The sequence below is a fragment of the Bubalus bubalis genome, chromosome 14 (genome assembly GCF_019923935.1).
Source record: "Bubalus bubalis isolate 160015118507 breed Murrah chromosome 14, NDDB_SH_1, whole genome shotgun sequence".
Classification (NCBI taxonomy): Eukaryota; Metazoa; Chordata; class Mammalia; order Artiodactyla; family Bovidae; genus Bubalus; species Bubalus bubalis.
The window spans coordinates 10,640,411-10,663,921 of record NC_059170.1 but is presented as its reverse complement, the minus strand read 5'-3'; the positions used below and the strand labels follow the sequence as shown (position 1 = coordinate 10,663,921).

The window sequence follows — 23,511 nt, the reverse complement described above, 5'->3', positions numbered from 1 at the left end:
CCCCCGCCGTCTGGGCCCCGCCCCCGCCCCCGCCCCCTTGCCGGAGCCCCCGCCCCTCCCCTCCCCATCGACCGGCGCGCTGCGCATTTCCTGGAATTCCTGCCGCTCGGGGTAGACAAACCCGAGTCCCCTCGGAGCCTTGGCCTGCCTCAGGTCTCTGGCCCGGGACCCCGGGTTGGAGCCACCTGTGGGCTCACACCCCAGCCGCCTGGCCGGGCTCTGCGCCGGCCCGGTCCCTCCTGCAGGGTCACACTACTGCCTGGGCGCCTACATGTGCCAGGCCACAGCTGGAAACTGGGAAATCGGTGCGCTTCACAAACTTCATGGGGCTCGCACTCTACCGGACAAGACACACGCTCATCGCAGAATCACACAACATTAATGTATAATCAAGAAGCTTTAACGGGGACCAGTCGTGGCCGGCAGGTGGGGGAGGGCTTCTCCGGGGATCTTAAGGAGTTTATCAAGTGAAGGGGGTTGGGGTGGGTAAGGATGGAATGGAAGAGGGCAACCCGGGTGGAGAGGGTCTTCTGTGTTGGAGACCCCAGGGAGCTGGGGAATGAAAAGAGGGAGAGGGCAGACAGCAAATTCTCTCCTAGGCATTTACCCTTGAGAAACGACCCACGGTGCCGCCGGAGAACGCCTATAAGAATGTTCCCACGGTGCTGTTTCTAATAGCAAAACCATTCCAAACACCCAGCTGCCCATCCCCAGGCGGGTGGGCAAATAAACTGGGATATTCACACCATGGAATATTATACAGCAGTGAAATTGAATGACCTTCAGACAACAACACAGATCTATCTCACAAACAACGCTAAATAAGTTGCAGAAAACGACATACACGATGACGCAAATCTAGAATGTATAATGAAAGCAACACCCAGACTATGCATATTTAGACAAACAGGCATTGGTATAAAAATAGCAAGGGAAAATGTTTGAGAAGGATGGTTATCTTGGGGGAATGGGGAAGGAGAGGAGGAGGGGAGGAGCATACAGTTATTTTCAGGTTATTGGCGATGGTCCAGTACTTGGTGGGATGGTGGTTCTGGTTTCACTTCATTATAGAAGAAATACAGTAACCATACATAAGGGAGAAAGAGAGGGGTAGGAGAGTGCAGGACAAGGGGCCAGAGCAGGCAAGGGCCAGAGCAGGCAAGGACCAGACCTCACGGGACCTGTTGGATTTGGTGAAGGTTTGGTCTTTTTCTCCCCAAGAGCTCTGGAAAATCAATGGAGGTTTTTAAGTGGAGGCAAGATAGGATGAAACTTTTATTTGGAAGAAACATTCTCCAGCAGCTCCTCAAAGTGTGGTCCTGAAATCATTAGCATCGTTATCACCTAGGAGTCTATCTGAACCGCAGACTCTCAGACCCCATTGTAGCCCTCCGGAACTGGAATTTGTACTTGAATTTCCTCCCCCATGTGGTTCCTATGCAGCTGGAGGGGAAGCCCAGGCTTGCTGCTGTGAGGGGAAGGCACTGCAGAGGCGCCAGAGGAGGAAGGAGGTGGCTGCAGTTATCTGAGTAGAGATGGCTGTGACCGTGGGGAAGTCACATTTAGGGGGTAGAATCAACGAGGCTTGGGTTGAATTGTATGTGACAGTGAGGGCAAGAGTGAGTCAAAAATGACCCTTTTTTGACTCACTATCGCCCTAGAACCTCCCTGGCAGTCTAGTGGTTAAGACTCTGGGCTCCCAAAGCAGGGAGCACAGGTTATCTTACCTGATTAGGGAACTGTGATCCCACATGCCACACAGTGCAGTCAAAAGGTGTTTTTAAATAAATAAAACACATTTACTAGTGGAAAGAAAGAGTAAAACAACTGTCTCAAATAAAAGTGGAAAAAAAAAATCCTTCTGATGCATTGTTGAAGCCAGAGGAGTTTTCTATAAGACCCTTTCCTGGCTTTTCATGTCACTTAGAGTACACAATAATGGCTCCTGTTTACTGAGACATATTTGGAGTCAGGTACTCTGGGAAGCACTTTGTAAGCACCATCCCATTTAATGTCCACAGCAATTCTGTGAAGTAGGATCAGATCCCATTTTACAAATGAGAACACTGAGGCTCAGAAAAAGGAAGAGCCTTCTTGGCACATGTGTTGTATGTGGGGGAGCTAGGATTTGAATTTGAATCTGATTCTAGAACCTTCACTCTGTACCTTATTACTGTCTCCCCATCCCCTGTATGACAATCCAGTCCCTCTCCAATGTCAGTCTCATCACTTCCCAGCACATTTCCCAAACACTAGTCAATCTGGATGGCTTTCTGGCCAGCGAAAGTTGACCCAATTCTTTGCTATTCCTCCCACTGTCCGATGGAATCTAATTTTCCTCCTTCTGTTCCTGAGCTGGGCTGAGTGACTTGTTTGATAGAACGTGATGGATGTGACATTCCTGGACTTTGAACCTAGATCAAAAGAAGCCCTGAAGCTTCCACTGGGGCCTAGTGAACATTCTTTCTGGAAGCCCTGAGTCGCTATGTAGGAAATCCAACTGCCTTGAGACCATCACACTAAAGAATCCTGTATAATCACTTCAGTCCACCAGCCTTTTCATTGTCTCCACCAAGAAACCAAATACACTGGTGGAGCCACCCTCCAGACCAGAGGAGCTGCCGGCTGAATCTGTGACTTCAGTCCTGCTGTGTGGAACAGAAGAATTACCCCGCCGACCCCGGGCCTGGGGTCGTGCCCTACACAATTGTGGTTTATAATAACTGGCTGTTATTCTGAGCCTCTGAGTCTTGGGGTGGATTATTAGGCAGCCCTAGATAACAGAAGTGCTGACCCACTCCAGGCCCCCGGGTCTCTGCCCTTAGTTTACTCCCCCCTGACATCTGGAGAAGCCTTCTCCTGGATCCTGGAAATTATCAAGATTATGCTTTCCATTCAGGTCAGATGCAAAGGAAAACTGTCGGCATATATGCTGCATTTATATCTCCCTGTTTTCCCTTCCAGATGCATTTCCTGCTCTTATTGCTGCTCTGTGCCAGGCAGCCTGACCACCAGCAGTCTCTCTTGCTCTCTGACTTCTGGTTGGATTTGGTCGATAGGGGGCACCACTAGGAGATCAGAAGGTGGGAGGAGGGAGAAGTCAGGATGTTTATTCCCTCTTCTCTGTCCCTTACACAGTCCCTGGGTCAGCTCTGTCTCTCTACCAGGGTCCAGGCTTCCAGCAGGTGGCCCTCTCCACACCATTCCCTCTCCAGGTTCCCTCCTGCCCCTTGGGCTACTGCACTGCCCTTTATTGATTTCCCGAAACTCTGCTTTCTGGGTTAGGGTACCCTGCCTGCCCCTCCCCCCTGGCCTTCCCCCAACCCCAGCCTGGGCCGCAGAGCTTGAGATAAGAGTCAAACACAAGTAGTTTGGGAAGACATCCTGGGAAGTACGGGAAGGGGAGGGCAGAAGTGAGACAGGATGTGAGAGAAGCTGAAACTTCCAGGCAATTTACCAGACAGGACACTTGGAGCTCAGCCCCTCAGCGGACCTCAGAGATTACATAGATGTGTCCCTGAGATAACTCAGCTGAGGAGCAAGGAAGCTGCTGGGTTTATCCACCCACTGCCTGCTGTCATTGTTGGGAGGGTTGCTCCAAGATGTTGAGTTCCTGGTTCTTTTAGCTTGCTCAGGACACTGGCTAAGCTTACCTTCTCAGTTAGAAAACACCAGCAGGGGGAGAGTGGGGAGGGAGGAGGGGGGCGCGCGCGAAAGGTGCTGACTCAGGTGATGGTGAGGGCATATGGGCAGGGTACTGACAGTTATGCCTACCTGCTGCTGCTGCCGCTAAGTCGCTTCAGTCGTGTCCGACTGTGCGACTCCAGAGACAGCAGCCCACCAGGCTCCTCTGTCTCTGGGATTCTCCAGGCAAGAACACTGGAGTGGGTTGCCATTTCCTTCTCCAATGCAGGAAAGTGAAAAGTGAAAGTGAAGTCGCTCAGTCGTGTCTGACTCTTAGCGACCTCATGGACTGCAGCCCACCAGGCTCCTCCGTCCATGGGATTTTCCAGGCAAGAGTACTGGAGTGGGGTGCCATTGCCTTCTCCGATGCCTACCTACCTCTTTGTAAATAATTCCTTTTTACAAATTTTGTATTTTTTCAGCTTTACTGAGGTATAATTGACAAACTGGTAAGATATTTAAAGTGTATGATGCAATGATTTGATATACATATCCATCATGAAAGGATTTCTCCCCATTAAGTTAATAATACATCCATCACCTCATATATTTACCTCTTTTTGTATGTGTGAGAACGTTTAAGCTCTATTCTCTTAGCAAATGCCAGCCGCACAACAGAAAGATCAACTAAAGTCACCATATTATACATCAGATCCTCCGACCTTATTCATCTTGTTGTTGTATAGTCACTAAGTCATGTCCTACTTTTTGTGACCTCATGGACTGTAGCCCGTCAGGTTCCTCTGTCCATGGGATTTCCCAGGCACAAATACTGGAACAGGTTGTCATTTCCTCCTTGAGGGCTCTTCCCTACCCAGGGATCAAACACACGTCTCCTACATTGTCAGGCGGATTCTCTTCCACTGAGCCATCAGAGAAACCTCATTCATCTTATAACTGAATGGAAATAATTCCTCTATTAAACTTTCCTCGATTGCTCAATTTGGGTGTATCACCTGGTTCCTGCCAGAACCCTCAGTAATACAGGCTGGTGATGAATCTATCCACATTAGTACACAGTGGGCCAATGTCTACAGAGTTGGAGGAAGGATGGAGAGAGATACTCTTCCCCAAATTCATTATCCACAAGATTCATCATTCATGTGTGAAGAAAAGCAAGATCTATTCTCAAACATGCAGGAACTGTAACTCTCACATACCCTTCCTAAAAAATCTAGTTCAAGATTTAATTCCAGCCAACAACACCAAAAAAAAAGAAAGAAAGAAAAGAAAAGAAAATGCAGAATTAATGAATAAGAATATCCCAATCTGAACCAATCCTGGTCAGGGGTATTATCTCCAGTTAAAGAATTAAGTTGTGACAAAGAACACTGGTAACTTAGAACTACAGCACTAAATGTAACTGTCAAAGTTGTAAAGAGGAAAAGTAACATAATGAAGAAAAATCTGATGTTCAAGGCTGGTGTCTTAGAGTTAAGGTAGCTACTGTAACACACAGACTGTTACAAATACCTGGTAAATAGACCAGAAGAGTTCTTTCTCATGTAACAGTTCTGGGTGGGTGGAAACTCTCCATTCAGTCCTTCTGGAACTCAGGCTGAATCTACAACATGTGGGTCTCAAGGTCACCCTGGGGGTCATCTTTATTAAGGAGTCCTGGGAATTTTGAGGGGCCAGGCTCAGAAGCGGCACACAATGGTTCAGTCCACGCTCAGTCCCCATCCCTGCAACTGGGTCCTGTGGTCACATTGAATTGCAGGGGAGACGTAGGGAAATGTAGTCCAGTTTGGGAAGGAATGGAGAGCCAGGATGTGGGTGAGCCTCTAGCCGTCTCTGTTGGGTTGGGAATGCATCTTCCTGGAGGGAGCACCTTTGCTCCCCTCCCCGTAAGACTTGTCATCATCTTCCACATATCGAAGAGTCGTGTGACCTTGTCTAACCTCACCAGCCAGCTGGACAGTCTTCAAAGGCAGGACAGTTCCAGTTTCTCCGAAGTCTCCAGCCCTGACGCAGGGCCTGCTGGAGAGTAGGAACTTGTTATATGTTGGTGGAAAGATGAAAGGGAAGTTTCAGGTCATTATTCACAAGCTCCTGAGATACGCAAAGCCCTCTGCTGAGTGTGACCTTGTGTCCAGTCCTATGAAGGGTTCAAGCTGCCTTGGTTAAGGGAGGGCAAGTCAAAGCACAAGCAAAAGGACTTCAACCCACAGGCAAATTAATCCCTCCCCACCCCACTCCCTCATAAAAATACGTGTCACAGTAATAGCTCCCATTTAATGAGTACCTATTATGTGCTGGTCATTGCGGGAAGCCATGTGGCTTGATCTCATCAAATCCTCCCAGCAGCCCGATGAGGTAAGTGATTAGTTCCCATTTTTGGAGGCAGAAACCAAGGCTCAAAGCGGTGAGAGATGAAGCTGGAGTTTGAGCGTGAACATGCTAGGCCTCAGCCTGTGCTCTTGCCCTCTGTCGGCACCCCAAAGAAAGCGGGGCTGGCTGGGCGACAGCTAGGTCTGGAAGAGCCCTAGGTGGGCAGGTGGGAGCCCAGGGTTGGCATCCCAGCCCTGCATTGGGCTCTGTCTGTATGACTGAGAGTGGGTCACTTCATTCGTTCAGCACATAGTTCCCTGGCTGGCTCTGTGCCAGGCACAGGATGTAGAGAGAGAAAAAAACAAACCATTCTTGAGTTGGTTTGCTCACAGTGAAGCAGGGGAGCCGGGGCTATTGGTTTGACACAACATGATAAAGGTCATCAAGTATTTCTTCCTCTTCGGCTCTGTTGTCTTCCTCTGAGAAACTTCAGGCAAGGGATCCAGACCTCAATGGTTGCAAACTCAAAGGCTGACAGAGCCAGCATGGAATGCAGACGGTCTGGAGTTTCAGGTCCAGTGCTTCCAGCTTTGTGACCTATGACTTGGGCAAATCCTCTCTGAGCCTCAGATTCCTCGTCTGTTGACTGGAGACAATGCATATATACATACCAAGCTCAGAGTACTGTGTATATTGTTGTTGTTGTTCAGTCGCTCAGTCGTGTCCGACGCTTTGCAACCCCATGGACTGCAGCACACCAGGCTTCCCTGTCCTTCACCATTTCCCAGAGCTTGCTCAAACTCATGTTCATTGAGTCAGTGATGCCATCCAACCATGTGTGTGTGTGTGTGTGTGTGTGTGTGTATGGCCAATACTCAGGCCACCTGATGTGAAGAGCCTTTCCACTGGAGAGTCTTTTTACTGGAAAAGACCCAGATGCTGGGAAAGATTGAAGGCAAAAGGAGAAGGGGATGGAAGAGGATGAGATAGTTAGATAGTATTACTGACTCAATGGACATGAATTTAAGCAAACTCTGGGAGATAGTGGAGAACAGATGAGTCTGGCATGCTACAGTCCATGGGGTTGCAAAGAGTCACACACAGCTTGAACAACAACAACAACATATATGTAGTAACATATACCTAGCTCATAGGGTTTATATATAATATAGGATTGTGCTGTGATTAGTTGCTCAGCCATGTCCAGTTCTTTGCAACCCCATGAACTGTAGCCTGCCAGGCTCCTCTGTCCATGGAATTCTCCAGACAAGAATACTGGAGTGGGTAGCCATCCCCTTCTCCAGGGGATCTTCCCAACCCAGGGATTGAACTCAGGTCTCCCACGTTGCAGGCAGATTCTTTACTGTCTGAGCCACCAAGGAAGCCCAAAACTGCAATTTTAATGTTCAAAATATGCTCAAATAGCTCTTGATTTTAAAGACTCTGTATAAGCTAAAGAAAACGTCTGGAGGCCAGATTTTTTCCCTGGCCCTGTGGATTCTGTAACAGCTAAGTTCTCTGCTGATTCTCATCTTCTAGGATCTCTGAATAGGAGAGAGGATGACAAGGAAGGGGTTGCCCCCAACTCAAGTTTACAGGATTAGGATCAGAGGCACCCAACAGAAAATCCTAAAATTATAGTGGCCAAAATAAGAAAGAAGTCTATTTCTTTATCATGTGAAAGAAGTCCAAAGGTGGGCAATGCAGGCTGGTATGGCAACTCCATGAAGACGGTTTCTTCCATCTCTAGCAAGTGGCCTCTTTCCTTATTGCCCAGTACAGCTGCTGGAGCACTGGCCATCACATTTGGAGCCCAGAGAGCAGAGTGGCAGAAGACCATTTCTCTTATAAAGATAGTTTCTGACTTGCTCACAACACTACTATTTATAAGTCACATGGCCATATCTAATTGCAAAAGACACTGGAAAATACCTTGGAGCTAGGAACAAGATAGCTACCTAAAAGAGAGATTGTTACTGAAGAAGAAGAAGATAGTAGATATTAGAAGGCAAATTACCTAGTGTGTGAGGAGGGCATGTGACTAGCTGGAGAGGATATTACCAGGCAGTTAGCCTTTGCCGCCCATGTGACCTCTTTTGCCTCATGTCTTTGAGCCTCTTTCTGACTCCAAGAAGAAAATTAGAGAACCAGACAGAGAGAGGCCAACTGAATAGAATGACAGCAGCAGCTTACCAAGGACCTGCTATATTCCCGGCCCTTGCTGAGCCTTGCAAGAACATCCTCTCAGGTCATTCTCTCTCTCCCGAGAGGCAGCCTTCTGCTCCAGAGCGGAGGGGTCATGTCCTGCCTGTGCCAGCTGTGGTAGGAGAAATCGAGTCATCCCACAGACAGTTACTAACCAGCCTTTTCAGTTTTATCTGCTCTGCATCTCGGCCTTTGGAGATTCCTGGTTCCTCCAACCCCTGAGCCTTCCTGAGGATCTTAAATTGTCTTGTGTCCTGATGAAAGTGAAAGTGTTAGTTGCTCAGTCATGACTGACTCTTTGTGACCCTCCTGGACTGTAGCTCACCCAGGCTCCTCTGTCCATGGAATTCTCCAGGCAAGAATACTGGAGTGGGTAGCCATTCCCTTCTCCAGGGGATCTTCCTGAGCCAGGGATCAGAGCCAGGGATCAAACCCAGGTCTCCCACATTGCAGGGAGACTCTTTACTATCTGAGCCACCTGGCTCCCCCTAAATTGTCAGGTTTTAACCTCTCAGGTTTCTTAAATCGGTCCCCACTCACCATCTGCTTTCCAGCTTCCAGAATGTGGTTGACTCTCCAGATCTGCTGTCATGGCCTCACATGGTCTCTCTGTCCCAGTGGATAAGTGTGTATTTTTTTTAATGTCTTTATGCCATTATACTGGAACTCCAGAGAATAGTGAAGGTAAATATGGGTGCCATGTTTAACTGGCAACCTCCAGCCTGCATCCTTGACTCGGGCAGCCCTCCGCAATTATTCCACTGCATTCCCATCCCACTCCTCTTCCTCCTCACCAGTTCCAGGAGCCTGTTGGACCTGCAGCATATGGGGCTGTCTTTCTCCCGCTGAGCCTGGTTGTACGTATCTCCTGCATCTACAGCCCCAGATCCGCTTCTCAAGGTCAGAGGTCTTGCCTCTTTCTTCTTTGCCCTCAGACAGGTCTGGGCAAGCCCATGGCAGGTAGCTCTGAGTCTCTGGTGTGGCTCATTCCTGAGAGGTCAGGTGTTGGCCTTCATAAGTTAAAATTCAAAGCTGGGGATGCAAGCTAGCCATTTCTAAATTGGAACAGCAGAGAAAATCTCTCCATAAAGGTATATCCTTACTGTGATTACAATGGAATCCAAAGTCAAAAACCTCATTAGAGTGCATTCCTCCTTGTAAACCCCTTAGGAAGGTGCTATCCTAAAGGAAATCAGTCCTGAATATTCATTGGAAGGACTGATGCTGAAGGTGAAACTCCAATACTTTGGCCACCTGATGCAAAGAACTGACCCATTGGAAAAGACCCTGATTCTGCGAAAGAGTGAAGGCAGGAGGAGAAGGGGACGACAGAGGATGAGATGGTTGGATGGCATCACCGACTCGATGGACATGAGTTTGAGTAGGCTCCGGGAGTTGGTAATGGGCAGGAAAGCCTGGCGTGCTGCAGTCCATGGGGTCGCAAAGCGTCAGACATGACTGAGTGACTGAACTGAACTAACGGTACGCACTGTTGTTGGGTGCAGTTGACCTGGCCGGCACCTCCTCCAGGGTTTCCTCCCGTGTCTTGGTTAAGCCCCTACAGGAGATCCCGGTTTGGGTTCAGAAGCCATGTTGTATCAACGTCTCCAAACCCCCGAGTCCCTTCTGCGGGCCGTGATGCTCGTGATACTCATAGGATAAGAGGCACACGGTCCTCAAGAACTAAGTGAGCATCCATCCCTTCTGTTGGGCCTGAGGAATGTTCTGGGATACAGGAGTTGGCTGCGGAATCCAGGGCAGTACCAGGGCAACCCGGACGCTGGGCACCCTGCGAGAACACCTGTGGCAGCAGGTTCGCTCCTCAGATGCATCCAGGGTGTGTACTTGTTGCACATGCAGCTTAAAATAGTTATTTCCCGTTTCCCACCCACCCCACCCCACTTTGCCCAGCAAGGCAGATGGTGGACTGGTTCAGAGAGTGGGCTCTTGAACTGGGATGCCTGGGCCCAAACCCGAGCACCAACACCTGCTGTGAAACAAGTCATTTCACCTCTTTCTGCCTTGGTTTCCTCATCCATAAAATGGGGAGACAAAGCACAAATTCTACCCCGTAGGGTTACTGTAATGCATGTAAAGCACTTCAAATGTCTTCTACATTCCTTGCCTAAAATCCCTTACCCAAAATACCAATATCTCAGGGTCCTCGTGCATTTTGGGATTTGGGGAGTTTCGGAGTTTTAGAAAGCATATGTCGTAGGTTATATTAAGATACTAGTGGGAGGGATAAATTAGGAGTTTGGGATTAACATATACACTTGTTGTTTTAGTCACTAAGTCATGTCTGACTCTTTTGCAACCCCACAGACTGTAGCCCACCAGGCTTCTCTGTCCATGGGATTTCCCAGGTAAGAATACTGGAGTGGGTCGCTGTTTTCTTCTCCAGGGGATCTTCTCCCCTCAAGGATTGAACCTGAGTCTCCTGCATTGGCAAGTGGATTCTCTTCCACCAAGCCACCTGGGAAGCCCAACATATACATACTACTATATAAAAAATAGATAACCGACAAGGACCTACTGGATTGCACAGGGCACTGTACTCAATATTTTGTAGTAACATATATGGGGAAAGAATCTGAAAAAGAATAGATATATGTATACATATAATTGAGCCATTTTGCTGTACACCTGCAACTAATACATTGTAAATTAACTATACCTCAAAATAAAAAACTTTTTTTTAAGATACTAGTGGGGAACTGGGTGAGCATGCCATAATTAAACACATTAATATCTCTGCAGAGTAACATCAATATTCATACAATTGTTCAGGTTGGGTTTTTACCACCAGAGGAGTTTTGGTGCTAACCTTAAATTATTTTGCTCACAACTTTTTTGGCTCCCAGACTGCAGGTAGGGGATTGTAGGCCTCTGTAAGGGTTTTTGTTATTAGTGTTTAATGAACATTCAGTGTCACGGCCATGTAATCACTTCTTGACTACAACTCAGAGCTTTCACGCTCAAGGCTCTTCTGGGTTCATGGAGTTTTCGGCACCAACAGCTCTGAACAACCTTCAGAGGCAGAGCGGACTCTCCTCTCCTCTGTCTACCCAGGCCCTCAGCTTAGTGGTTTCCCTCTCTGCCCTTCGATATGCTGGTGGGGTGTGGATGCAAATTCAAGTCTTCAAGAGCCTTCTCCAGGGAGCCAGCTGGCCCTCAACAGGAGGGGGGTGGATAAGCCATGAGAAAATGTTTCTGGCAAAGCTTCCATGGGTTTCAGGCAGGAGTCTGGTCTGGGCAGGAGAGATCATGGAGCCAGAGAAGGATTTACGGCTTCTCCACAGCCCCTGGGCGTCCACAAACATCTCTAGGGAGGATGCAGCCACACTTGCTGGAAGGCTTGGGAAGGGATACTGGGAAGTTTCCTCAGGTGAGCCTCCAGAAAACACGTGTGTGACAGGTGCTCAAGACATTAGGGGGGCTTCCCAGGTGGTAAAGGATCCACCTGCCAATACAGGAGATGCGGGTTCAGTCCCAGGGTTGGGAAGATCTCCTGGAGAAGAAAATGGCAACCCACTCCTATATTCTCACCTGGGAAGTCCCATGAACAGAGGAGCCTGGCGGGCTACAGTCCATGGGGTCACAAAGGGTCAGACACAACTTAGCGACTAAACAGCAACAACAAGGTATTAGGGAGTTAGAATGACTGTTGCAGGGGGCAAAGCACAGCCCCCGAGAGAGGCCTCATCTGGACAACCCTGTCCACACCTCACAGAGCTCCCTCCCCCGCTGTCAGCTTGCTCAGGCATTCCTGGCACAGCTTTCTCAATATGGGACTTTATTTTGCAAATTCATTTCTTTTGGGATTTGTCTGGGAGGGAAAATTCGTTCCTGCGTTCCTATGTCTTGTCAGTGGAGCTTAGGCAATCAAAGACATGAGCCCTTTTCCAAGACTGGGAGAAGAGGGTAATTGGACTCAAACTTCTGTACCACACATGTGGACCCAGCTCCTCAGTCCACCTGTCCAAGACTTCTAAGCCTTATGCCAACTGGAGCCACAGAGGAGCCAGGGTTTCCCCTCCTGTTTTCATCCCCTCCACCATCTGGGGTACTCCCTTTCCCTCTCGGCCACTTAACTCCCCCTCCCCCACAAAAGGACCCAAGACTTGGAACAGTCCCTCTTTGCTCACTTCCTAAGAAAGAATCCCTGCCCAGGAAGAACCCTGGAGTAGGATAGGAGTTAGGAGAATTCAGTCCAAGTTTCAGCTCTGCCCGTCACACACACTGTGACCTGGTCCCTTGTCCCCTCCATGCCTCAATATCCCCATATACTGGAGGGAGAGACTGAATTTGAGCAGAAGCTATAAAATCAAATAGCCAGAGAAACCAGGCAGATGGAGAGCAAGGATCAGGTGAACTTAGAAAATGCCAGCCCAGCTGAAGGAGACAACAGCTCCCAAAGTCCAGCTCCTCACTGCCATATAGAAGAGTAAGCTCTGTGTTGTGAGATTTCTGATTCTTCAAGAGAAGATGTATTAGTCAGGATAGGCTGCTGTAACAAACAATCCCAAAGCACATTGCCTTAATATTGAAAAGTTGTTATTTCCTGTTCCCACCACAGTCCAGTGTGGGCCAGCGGGGGACTCCCCACAGCCATGGAGGGGCCCCGTGCCTTTCGTCTGGTGGCTCTGCCGTCTCCTCAGGCCTAGGGGCCTCCCCTGGATCTTCCCCACCTGCCCCACAGACCCAGAAAAGAGTCTGGAGGGTGAGGAGGGAGGAAGTGGGCAGGAAGTAGGACATATTGTTAATACTTCTGCCCACATTCCACTGGCTACAATGTAGTCACATGGTCCACATAACCAGGAGGGAGGCTGGGAAATTGAGTCTTGCTCTGTTCAGGGCAATGGCAACCCACTCCAGTACTCGTGCCTGGAAAATCCCATGGACAGAGGAGCTTGGTAGGCTGCAGTCCATGGAGTCACTAAGAGTTGGACACGACTGAGCAACTTCACTTTTCACTTTCACACATTGGAGAAGGAAATGGCAACCCACTCCAGTGTTCTTGCCTGGAGAATCCCAGGGATGGGGGAGCCTGGTGGGCTGCCGTCTATGGGGTCACACAGAGTTGGACATGACTGAAGTGACTTAGCAGCAGCAGCAGCTGTTCAGGGAAAAATAGGGTGTAGGTTTGGTGAAAGGCAGACTTTTGGTTAAAGTCTCTGACACAAGGTGAAAATCTGGATTATATGTGAAATTTTCTAATTCTTAAATATTGGCAAGTCATTAAATTTTTACAAAAGATATTACTTGGATTAAACAAAGCCTTCTTATGAACAGTACAGCCCTCATGCTATGTCTGTGACCACTAGGTTAGAGGGTCTCATCTTGCCCAAATGATCCTACATGGATGGGCCATGGATTGGTGAGGCGGCTGTTTTCAATTACTCACTTACACGTTCACACAGTCATTCAACAAACATTTATTCAACTACTCCATGCCAGACCTTGTGATAGGCAGTGAGGACACAAGAAGAACAAAAAACCCCTCTCCTTCCTTTGAAGAGTTCACAATTGTTTTTACCCCTGGGTAGAAAATAGTGTTCAATTTTTTAAATGAAATTTTAGACTTATTTGACATAGTGCTACATTTTAGCAGAGGAGCATCCCTTAACAGGAAAAAATGACTTCCTAGGGGGAATTCTGGGTTAAGGACTAATAGGGAGAGCAGTAGATAGTGTCAGGAGCCCTGATTGGAAAGTTTGTCCCCTCCAAGCTTTACCATTCAGCATGAGCATGGGCTCAGGCAAGTGGGTTGTCCTAGCTGAGCCTCAGTCTCCACCTCCATGAAATGGGTATGATAGTACCTATCTTACAGGGCATCTGGGAAACAAGAGAAGGAGTCAGCAAAGCTGAATATGGTGCCTGGCACACGGCAGATACATTACCCCTTGTTTCCCAGTGGCCATGGTGGTGAGCCAGGGGTGATTAGTTTGGGACAACAGTGTCCCAGCATCTCATTTAATTCCCAGTCAGCATTTACTGGGTGTGACCCTGGGCCAGATCCTATACTGGGTGCTGGGGACACAAGGTGAGAAAGAGCTGGCCCACCGAGAGGAACTCATGATCTAAAGGCAGCTGCCTTCTGACCTCACCCATCACAGATGTGTGCCCTTCATCACCTCAAATCAAAAGGCAGATGGGAGGGCAGGATGCTTGGTCCAGAGTTACTTTTCCAACAAGCATGTTGGTCATCTTGGTTGACATCAGCAAAGAACTATTAGCAGAAGGCTTGTAAGGACCCCAGGGGACTGGGGTGGGGCTGGGGGCTTGAGGTGGACTCAGGCTGGAGAGACAAAGGGTTTCCTTAGGTACCAGTTCACAAAGAGAGCCCTGCACAGATTTTGAAAACAAACTTCCAGTTACCAAAGGGGAAACGTGTGGGGAGAGGGATAAATCAGGAGCTGGGGACTGACACATAGGCATTACTATATATAAAATAGATAACCACTCATAACCTACTTCACTCCAGTACTCTTGCCTGGAAAATCCCATGGACGTAGGAGCGTGGAAGACTGAAGTCCATGGGGTCACTGAGGGTCGGACACGACTGAGCAACTTCACTTTCACTTTTCACTTTCATGTATTGGAGAAGGAAATGGCAACCCACTCCAGTGTTCTTGCCTGGAGAATCCCAGGGACGGGGGAGACTGGTGGGCTGCCATCTATGGGGTTGCCCAGAGTCGGACACAACTGAAGTGACTAGCAGCAGCAGCATAACCTACTGCAGAGCACAGGGAACTCTACTCAATATTCTGTAATAACCTATACGGGAAGAGAATCTGAAAAAGAATGGACATATGAATAACTGAATCTCTTAGCTGTATACCTGAAACTAACACAACATTGTAAATCAACTATATTCCAATACAAAATAAAGATTAAAACAAACTAGCAAACAAACAAAAACCAAAGAGAGCTTTGTGACTTGATGCTGTCCCTAGGGCCAGAAAGCTTCCTCTAATCTAAGGCTGTCTACAGTCTTCCAGCCAGCCCTGCGGGGGGAGGGGCAGTCATAAGATTCAGCTGAGAACATGGACTGAAGAAGCAGAGAGATGGTTCCAGTTTATCCAGTGCTATCCAGCTGCTAAGGAGTGGCCCAGAGATTCGAATCTAGGTTTGCACTCTTTTTCTACACTTCACAACAGTGCCAGGGAGAGAGATTTCTGCCGTAGGGCTCAGATGACCTTCTCTGGGGGTTCCTGATCAGCTGCCCCAGGATGGAGGGAGGGAATCCAGCCAGTGAGGGCTCTGAAGGGGTCTGGCAAGAGATAAATTTCTCTGTCTGAGGCCTGCAGGCTGTCTGGAAAGCCGGAGTTCCTCCCTCCCTTCCCGGTTGATTGCCAGCTCTGACTGTTACAGGTCGCTTCGGCCTTCCGAATCTGTGGTTCTACTATGCACCAGGCTCTGCTCAAAGTACACTGAGGGTACAGGGTGAGCTAGACAGACAGACATGGACTCCAGCTTCACAGGGCAGCTAACCTATTCTGGAGGCCTCATGGACCAAGCGATGCTTGAACGCAGATGGACAAGATAAGAAGCTGTACGCCACATTCAATAGGAGTGGGCAGGGTAGAGGCTCCATTCTGGGATGAGGTAGAAATGAATTTACCAGGCTTACCTTGAAGCTCCGAAGCTTAAGCTCTAGAGCCCCTCATTTGCCAGATGCCTTCCAGTGACCTGGGAGGAGCCCAAGCAGGACACATTCAGGGTCACATGCTGATGCAGAGTTTGCCAAAGTAAGCTAGTTGAACTGCGGATGATGAAGAATGTTGCCTCTTTACTCTTTGACATCCCCCTTGGTCATACTTCCCCTCATTTGGGTGTCACGGGCACGGCGGTGACATTTTTGGGGATCTAGCTAAGGGGAAGCTGTCATGGAATGCCACATTGATGAAAAATAAAACTCAAAATATATCACTGCTAAGAGGACATTTGCAACAAACTGCTTAATAGGCAGCATCTTAGTCAAAAGGTTTTTAAGATGCATGATCAAGGAAATAGGAAAAGTCCTGAAATCTTACAGCTCCCCTATGAAAGAAACTTAATACATGTTTTTCTAAATTTGACAACAGTCCTAAAAATTTATGACCTCATTTATAATGAGTTGTGAAGCTGGGAAGAAACTTTTCTAAATGATCAACAATTAAAAAAAAAAATCTTTTGGTCAACTGTGCTAGAGAAAAGGCCAAATGCTCTTATTTTCTCTAAAGAAAATGACACTACAAAATCAATGTCATATGAAGAGGTGATCCTAAAAGCATACAGCCAAAACTTAGGAATAAAAAAAAAATTTTATGGATGTGTATCAGGCAATAAATATAAATATTATTATTTTTCTAGATATTGTCTAGGGTCTATAAGCTTGTTTAAAAATATTCATCTATTTGGTTGCACTGGGTCATAGTTGCAGCACACAGGAATTCTTAGTTGTAGCATATGAACCCTTTAGGGCATGTGGGATCTAGTTCCCTGCCTGGGGATCAAACCTGGGCTGTCTGCATAGGGAGCACAGAGTTTTAGCCACTGGACCACCAGGGAAGTCTCTGTTTATCATCTTCTAAAAATTTGTTGTGATTCTGTTTCTTGTTCTAAATATTCCCATTCTTATCTGATTTTGTCTTCTTTTTTCTTAAAGAAGGTCTCCCAGCTTTAAAAGTTTCAGGTCCACAAAACCTGGCTATCCTCTTATGGAGAGGGTAAGGCATGTGCAAAGGCCCAATGGCAGGGGGTGGGAGCTGGGCTGTGATCGGGAAATAGAATCACAGAGAAGACCGGAAGAGGAGAGGGGAGCGTACTGCCTGTAACCCCGACTTGACTTCTCACTGCCTGTGTGGCCAAAGACGGGGGAGAGCCTTTGGACCCTAATCCAAAGAGACCAAGGCCAAAGAAAGGACCTCATAAGCCATTTCCTCCCCCTCCTACCAGTGTAGGGATCCTCTTCTTGACAGTTGCTTCCTGAGCCTTAACTCTGCATGCTTCCTGAGTTGGGGAGCTCACTTCCTCCCCCAAATGTGATATTGCCACAGATCAAAACTCTGGTTGTTAAACTTCCTTCAAGTTGACCCCGTCTGTGCTTCCTTTTTGGGTTGTCTTCTTCCCTAGTGTCCCCAGAAGTAACTGGTCGCTTCTTCACATTTCATAATAGCACTGCAGACACGTGAGACCAGGGTTCAAGTCTGTTCCTGCCCAGGATTACCTGGTTTCCTTCAGAGATTCTTCCTATGACTTGACTTCCATGGATTTTCCCACCCATTATGTCAAACATTTCTAACTACACATACATATGTGATGATGATGATGATGATAATAGCTGACACACCTTGGATGCTTACTGTGTACTAGGCTCTGTGCTGGGTGTTGTTTGTGCTTAATCTTTATGACAATCCTGGGAAATAGGCACAGCTATGAAGCCCATTTTACAGATGAGGAAACTGAGGCTCAAAGTAATTAACCTTTCCAGGTTACATAACATATAGGTGGTATAATCTCCAACTTTAGAGCTCATGCTTTTAATCCCCACAAGAAGTAGCTGGAAGTAGGGAATTCCAATTTGTGTAATATGAGAATAATATTGATTGGGCTTTCCTGGTGGCTCAGCTCGTAAAGAATCTGCCTGCAATGCGGGAGAGCTGGGTTTGATCCCTGGGTTGAGAAGATCCCCTGGAGAAGGTAAAGGCTGCCCACTCCAGTATTCTGGCCTGGAGAATTCCATGGACGGTACAGTCCCTGGGGTCGCAAACAGTCGGACATGACTGAGCGACTTTCACTTCACATAATCAATGTAGGTCGCTTCATCAGGAAGCTATGACAGCTTACAGTTGTACAAGTGTCAAGTAACTAAACTGTAAAATACACAGGCCAAAACTTGACAGAACTGAAGGGAGAATTAGCATCTACAGCAGTTGAAGATCTAAAAAATATTTCTTTAAATTATAATTATGGTAGAAGACACATAAAAAATGTACCATATTAACCATTTAAAGTGTATAAATTTGTAGTATTATGTATATTTACATTTTTTCTAAATGATTTCCAAAGTTTTTCACATTGTAGAGCAGAAATTCAATTCATTAAGCAACTTCCTGTTTCCCCTCCCTCAGCCCCGGGCCATCATCCTTCTACTTTCTTTTTTTTTTTTAACATACATTTTATTTTGTTGAAGTATAGTCACTTTACAATGTTGTATTAATTACTGCTGTACAGCAAAGTGATTCAGTTATACACAGACACACACACACATCTTTTTCCATACTCTTTTCCATTATGGTTTATCCCAGGGTATTGAATACTGTTCCCTGTGCTATACTATAGGACCTTGTTGTTTACTCATCCTATACGTAATAGTTTGCATCTGCTAATGCCCACCCTTCTGCTATGAATCTGACTAGTCTAGGGAACTCATATAAGTAGAATCATATAGTTCTTTCTTTTTGTTTTGCTTCACTTAGTATAACGTTTTCAAGTTTCATCATGTTGTAGCACATGTCAGAATCTCCTCTTTTTTAAGGCTAAATAATACACCATTGTATGTAGATATGCATTTTGCGTATTCATTCCTGTGTGTACAAATGTCAGTAGTTGGAGATCTTAATACCTTTTTCTCAGTCATTTATGGGTCAGCTAGTGACGAACCAAACCAGTAGAATCATAATGTGGGGCTTCCATGGTGCTCAGTGGTGAAGAATCAGCCTGCCAATGCAGGAGGCTCCGGTTCAACCCCTGCTCCAGGAAGATCCCACGTGCCTCGGAACACCTAAGCCTGTGCACCACAACGACTGAGTCTGTGCTCTAGAGCCTGGAACCATAACTACTAAGGCCCTCAAGCCCCCACTGAAGCCCACGCACCTAGAGCCTGTGCTCCACAAGAAAAGCTACCACAATGAGAAGCCCACACACCACTGCTGCAACTAGAGAAAAACCTGCTCAGCAACAAAGACCCAGCACAGCCAAAAATAAAATAAATAAAGACACATTAAAAAAATAAGGGGGATATATGGCATCTAGAAAAATGGTACTGATGAAGCCACCTGCAGGGCAGCAATAGAGACACAGACACAGAGAACAGACTGTGGGCACAACGGGGGAAGGAGAGGCTGGGGCAAATTGAGAGCAGCACTGAAACACATACATCACCGTATGAAAAATAGACAGCAAGTGGCAATCAGCTGTATGGCGCATGAGCTCAGCCCAGGGCTCTGTGACAACCTAGAGGGCTGGGATGGGGTGGGAGGGGGCAGGGAGGTTCAGGAGGGAGGGGACAGAGGTATACCTATGGCTGATTCATGTTGGCGAATGGCAGAAACCAATACAACCTTGCAAAGCAATTATCCTCCGATTAGAAATAAACAAATTAAGTTAAGGAAACATAATGGGGACTTCCCTGGTGGTCCAGTGGCTATGACTCTACACTCCCAATGCATGGGACCTGGGTTCAATCCCTGATCAGGGAGCTAGATCCTGCATGCCACAACTAAGACCCCGCACAGCCAAATAAACAAATAATAATACTTTAAAAACATAATGATCTAGATAATACCAGCAACTACCTTGAGCTAATTGATACTTAATGGTTCATTATAACCAATGACTTCTCTTCAAGTGCATGGGGTACCTTCACCAGGGTAGACGTATGCTCTGCCTTAAGCCAGTCTCACTGTATTTCAAAATATTGAAATCTTACAGAGTGTTCTCTGATCACAGTGAAAGTGAAAGTGAAGTCACTCAGTTGTGTCAGATTCTTTGTGACCCCATGAACTGTAGCCCACCAGGCTCCTCTGTCCACGGGATTCTCCAGGCAAGAATACTGGAGTGGATTGCCATTTCCTTCTCCAGGGATCTTCCTGACCCAGGGATTGAACCCAGGTCTCCTGCATTGCGGGAAGATGCTTTAACCTCTGAGCCACCAGGGAAGTGGGATGGAATTATATATTAATAATGACATATCTAAGACAAACCCACATATTTAGAAATTACACATTTATAAATAACTCAAGCATCCAAGAAGAAACAATGAAGAAAATTAAAAATATTTCCAACTAAGTGAAAATGAACAAACAGTATATCATCACCTGTGGGATGAATCAAAAGCAATGTCTAGGAGAATTTTTAGCTTTTAATGCTTATGTTGGAAAAGAATAAAATTCTGATACTCTGGCCTTTATGGAGAGTCTCTCAAATATCCTCTAATAAATCTCTCCTATTCAAACTAGCTAGAGTGATTTCGTTTCCAAGTAAGAATTTTGGTTGATCAAATAATTAGTACCAGGAGTGGGGCCCATGATGATTAATTTTATGTGTCCACTTGGTTGGGCTCTGTTGTCCCATTGTTTGGTCAAGTATAGATGTTGCTAAAGGTATTTTATCGATGTGATTAACATTTACAAACAATCGGCTTTAAATAAGGAATGTTACCCTCCATAATGTAGATGGGCCTCCTCCAGTGAGCTGAAAGTCCTAAGTGCAAAAAATGAGTTTTTCCAGAGAAGAAGGAAATCTGCTCCAAGACTGTAACATAGACCTTTCTCTCCCTTTCTCTCTCTCGTGTGTGTGTGTGTCTTAGTGAGGCATCTAAGATGCCTAATCCTTCCTGATCACCAAGTCCTATTAGCATGATATTATCAATAAATTGGACCAGCGTGGTACTCATGCGACAGTGAGACAGACACACAGAGCTGGAGGATTGACCTAATAGTAAAGAAAGGGGTGAAGGTGAGCCACTCTTCCTGCCAGTGAAATCAACCTGCTCTGGAGCAGGAGAAAGAGCCCTGAGTATGATTTTGCTGATTCTGTAACATTGGTAAGTCACTTTCCTTCTCCGGATCTTAGTTTTCTCATCTGTAAACTGAGAGGGCTGGATAAGACAACCTCCAAAGACCCTGTTTTTCCTTCTAATCCTGAACTTCTGCCAATGATCAGAGCTTCCTGTCTCGCCAGCTGTGGGATGCTGTCCAATCTACTAATCTCACTCATCCTCAGTCTTCTTCCTTGAGAAATATATTAAACTGATAAGAACAAATACTACACTTGATCTTAGCCAAAAGGCCAAGAAGCGATTCCTTGAGAAATATAGTTAATAACCTACAGTCTCTCAGCGTGGCTGTGCAACTGAAATGCAGCCCCAAGGCAGTAAGCTCCTTGATTAAGGGCACTGGCTTTAGCCATGGTCCAGACTTGACTTTGAGTCCCAGACCCACCACTGCTTGGCTGAGTGAACACCTTGGGCAACATTCTCCTCTGTCAGCCTCCGTTTGCTTATCTGCTAGATGAAGACAATAGTACCCACCTCACAGGATTGCGTGAGGATAAAATGAGATCCTGGTTGTAAAGTGCTTGTCATATCTTAGGTGTCTGATGAGTCTGGGCCTCTTCTCTGCCTGAATCTGCACCATTATCTTTCAAAGCTTCAGTTTCTTCATATATGAAGTGGGATTAGTAAATCCTCATTACAATCACAGGAACTTCACACACGGCTTGAATCCACTCAATGTTCCCACTAGACAAATACAAGGTTCAATTGTCTTTTCCACTAGGGACAAAGGCATAAAAGGACTCTGTAGGGTAACAGATGCGTCTAGGTAAAGGACACACACTCGGCTTCCTTAAGCACTAAGGGGGCCAGGAGTGGGCCAGAAGAGCAGAGGGTGGCACCTGGAACTGGTTATTTGCCCCCTGGGGCTCCCTCTGGGAGGAGAGGCGTCTAGTCAGCAGCAAAGAGAGACCGCCAATGGGAAAGGCATCAGGGCTGCCCACCCTGCAGCCCACCCCAGGCCCAGCTGGCTCAGGAAGGCGAGGTCAGCCACCACCAGATATCTGACCCCACGGAGGCCCCGCCAGCCTCAGCTGGTCCATGCTACAGGCCCAGCCACATCTGGTGGCATGATCTTAGAGCAACGATCTGTGGACGCCAGACATGTGCAGCCTGGGGCAAAGTGGGGGCTGGCCTGCCAATGCAGTCCCTCATCCCCTGACCTCACCCCTCCTGATCATCCATCAGGAAGCTGGGCCCCCAGCTCTCAGCCCATTATAATAACCACCATTCTCCCCCACACGGTTCACCACACAGGCTCCACCGTGGGCCTCAGCAGGCCCTCCTAAAGGCCTGCAAGGGAGGGAGGGGGAGGGCAGAGAGAAAGACTGGGCAGATGACCAACTCCACTTTATAGGCAAGGAAACTGGGGCCCAGAGAGAGCCAGTTTATCTGTCTGCCTCCCACTGGACTATGAGCAACTTGAAATGAAGGATTAGGTCCTGCTCATTCCGTCATTCATTCCAGGCAGAGGAAATAGTGAATGCAAAGGTCCTGGGGCAGGAATGCATTTGGTACCTTAGAGAATGATCTCAGTCAGCAAATGAGAATTACAGGAGATGAGCTGGTGAAGTGAGCACTGGCCAGACCACGCAAGGCCTCATACAACATGGAAAGGAGGCTGGCTTTTATTCTAATTGCCAAGGAAATCCCTGGAAGGTGTCTACTCTGAGAACAGACACGGAGAAGACAACAGCCAGTCAGGCAGGTCTGTTCTCATCTTCTGGTGTCAAATGTGAGAATCAGGCAGTTAAATGTCCTCACAGAGCATGACCCATGCCGTGCTGGGGACCCAGTGGGGTGGCGAGAGAACATGGGGTCCTGCCCCAGCCCAAGTGGCCAAGAGTACTTCCCAGGAAAAGAGGCATTTCTGCTGAGACCTGATGGCTGACCCAGAGTCAGCTGGTTTGAAAGAGTTGCAGGAAGGGACAGGAAGGAACATTCCAGGCAGAGGGGGAAGTAAGTACAAATGCCTGAAACGAGGGAAAGCCCGGGGCTTTAGGGGACCATTAGAAGTTTAATATGGCAACACGGCAGATGGCAAGCAGGGGTTGGCCCAGATGGTGATGAGGTGCGGGGATGTCCAGCACATGTCTGCCTCTCTCATTTGACCTTGACATCTGAGCCTCGTCCTATGTCAGGAAGCAGTCTTCTACCACAGGACTTGACTTCTAAGGGCTACTTTGTATTATTCCATTGTACATTCTGTTGTACAGTAACCAGTCCCCCGGCATTGACCATTCAGAGTCTCTCTAGTTTTTCCCTATTATAAACAATGCTGTGATGAACATCTTTGTCTATATATCTTAGTACACATGTATTATTATCTCAGTGTAGTAAGGATGGAAGTCGTGGGGGCTGACCAGGGCCCAGTCCTGGAGGCTTCTTGGGCAGCCCTTTGTTGAGTATCTGCTTAAAGGGCCATAAACAGAGAGATGCTGGGAGAAGGCTTCAGGGAGTGATAAAGAGCCGTGACCATGAACTCTGGCTGCCCAGGCCAGATAAAGACTAGAGAGGAGCCCCAGGCC

The 23,511-nt window shown here is 47.3% G+C and overlaps 1 long non-coding RNA gene and 1 pseudogene across 2 annotated transcripts; both read right to left on the bottom strand.

Annotated features, from left to right (window-relative positions):
- Positions 1-5,258: 5,258 nt before the first annotated feature.
- LOC123329066 lies at positions 5,259-8,392 on the bottom strand. 2 transcript variants are annotated; one of them, XR_006544208.2, is made up of 2 exons: positions 8,149-8,392; positions 5,259-5,664 (listed from the first exon to the last, which is right to left on the bottom strand). It is a non-coding gene; the product is annotated as an uncharacterized LOC123329066 (long non-coding RNA). The 2 variants fall into 2 exon arrangements; XR_006544207.2 differs by having other exon boundaries at positions 5,259-5,661.
- A 12,721-nt stretch (positions 8,393-21,113) lies between these two features.
- LOC112578960 lies at positions 21,114-21,231 on the bottom strand (annotated as a pseudogene).
- Positions 21,232-23,511: the final 2,280 nt, after the last annotated feature.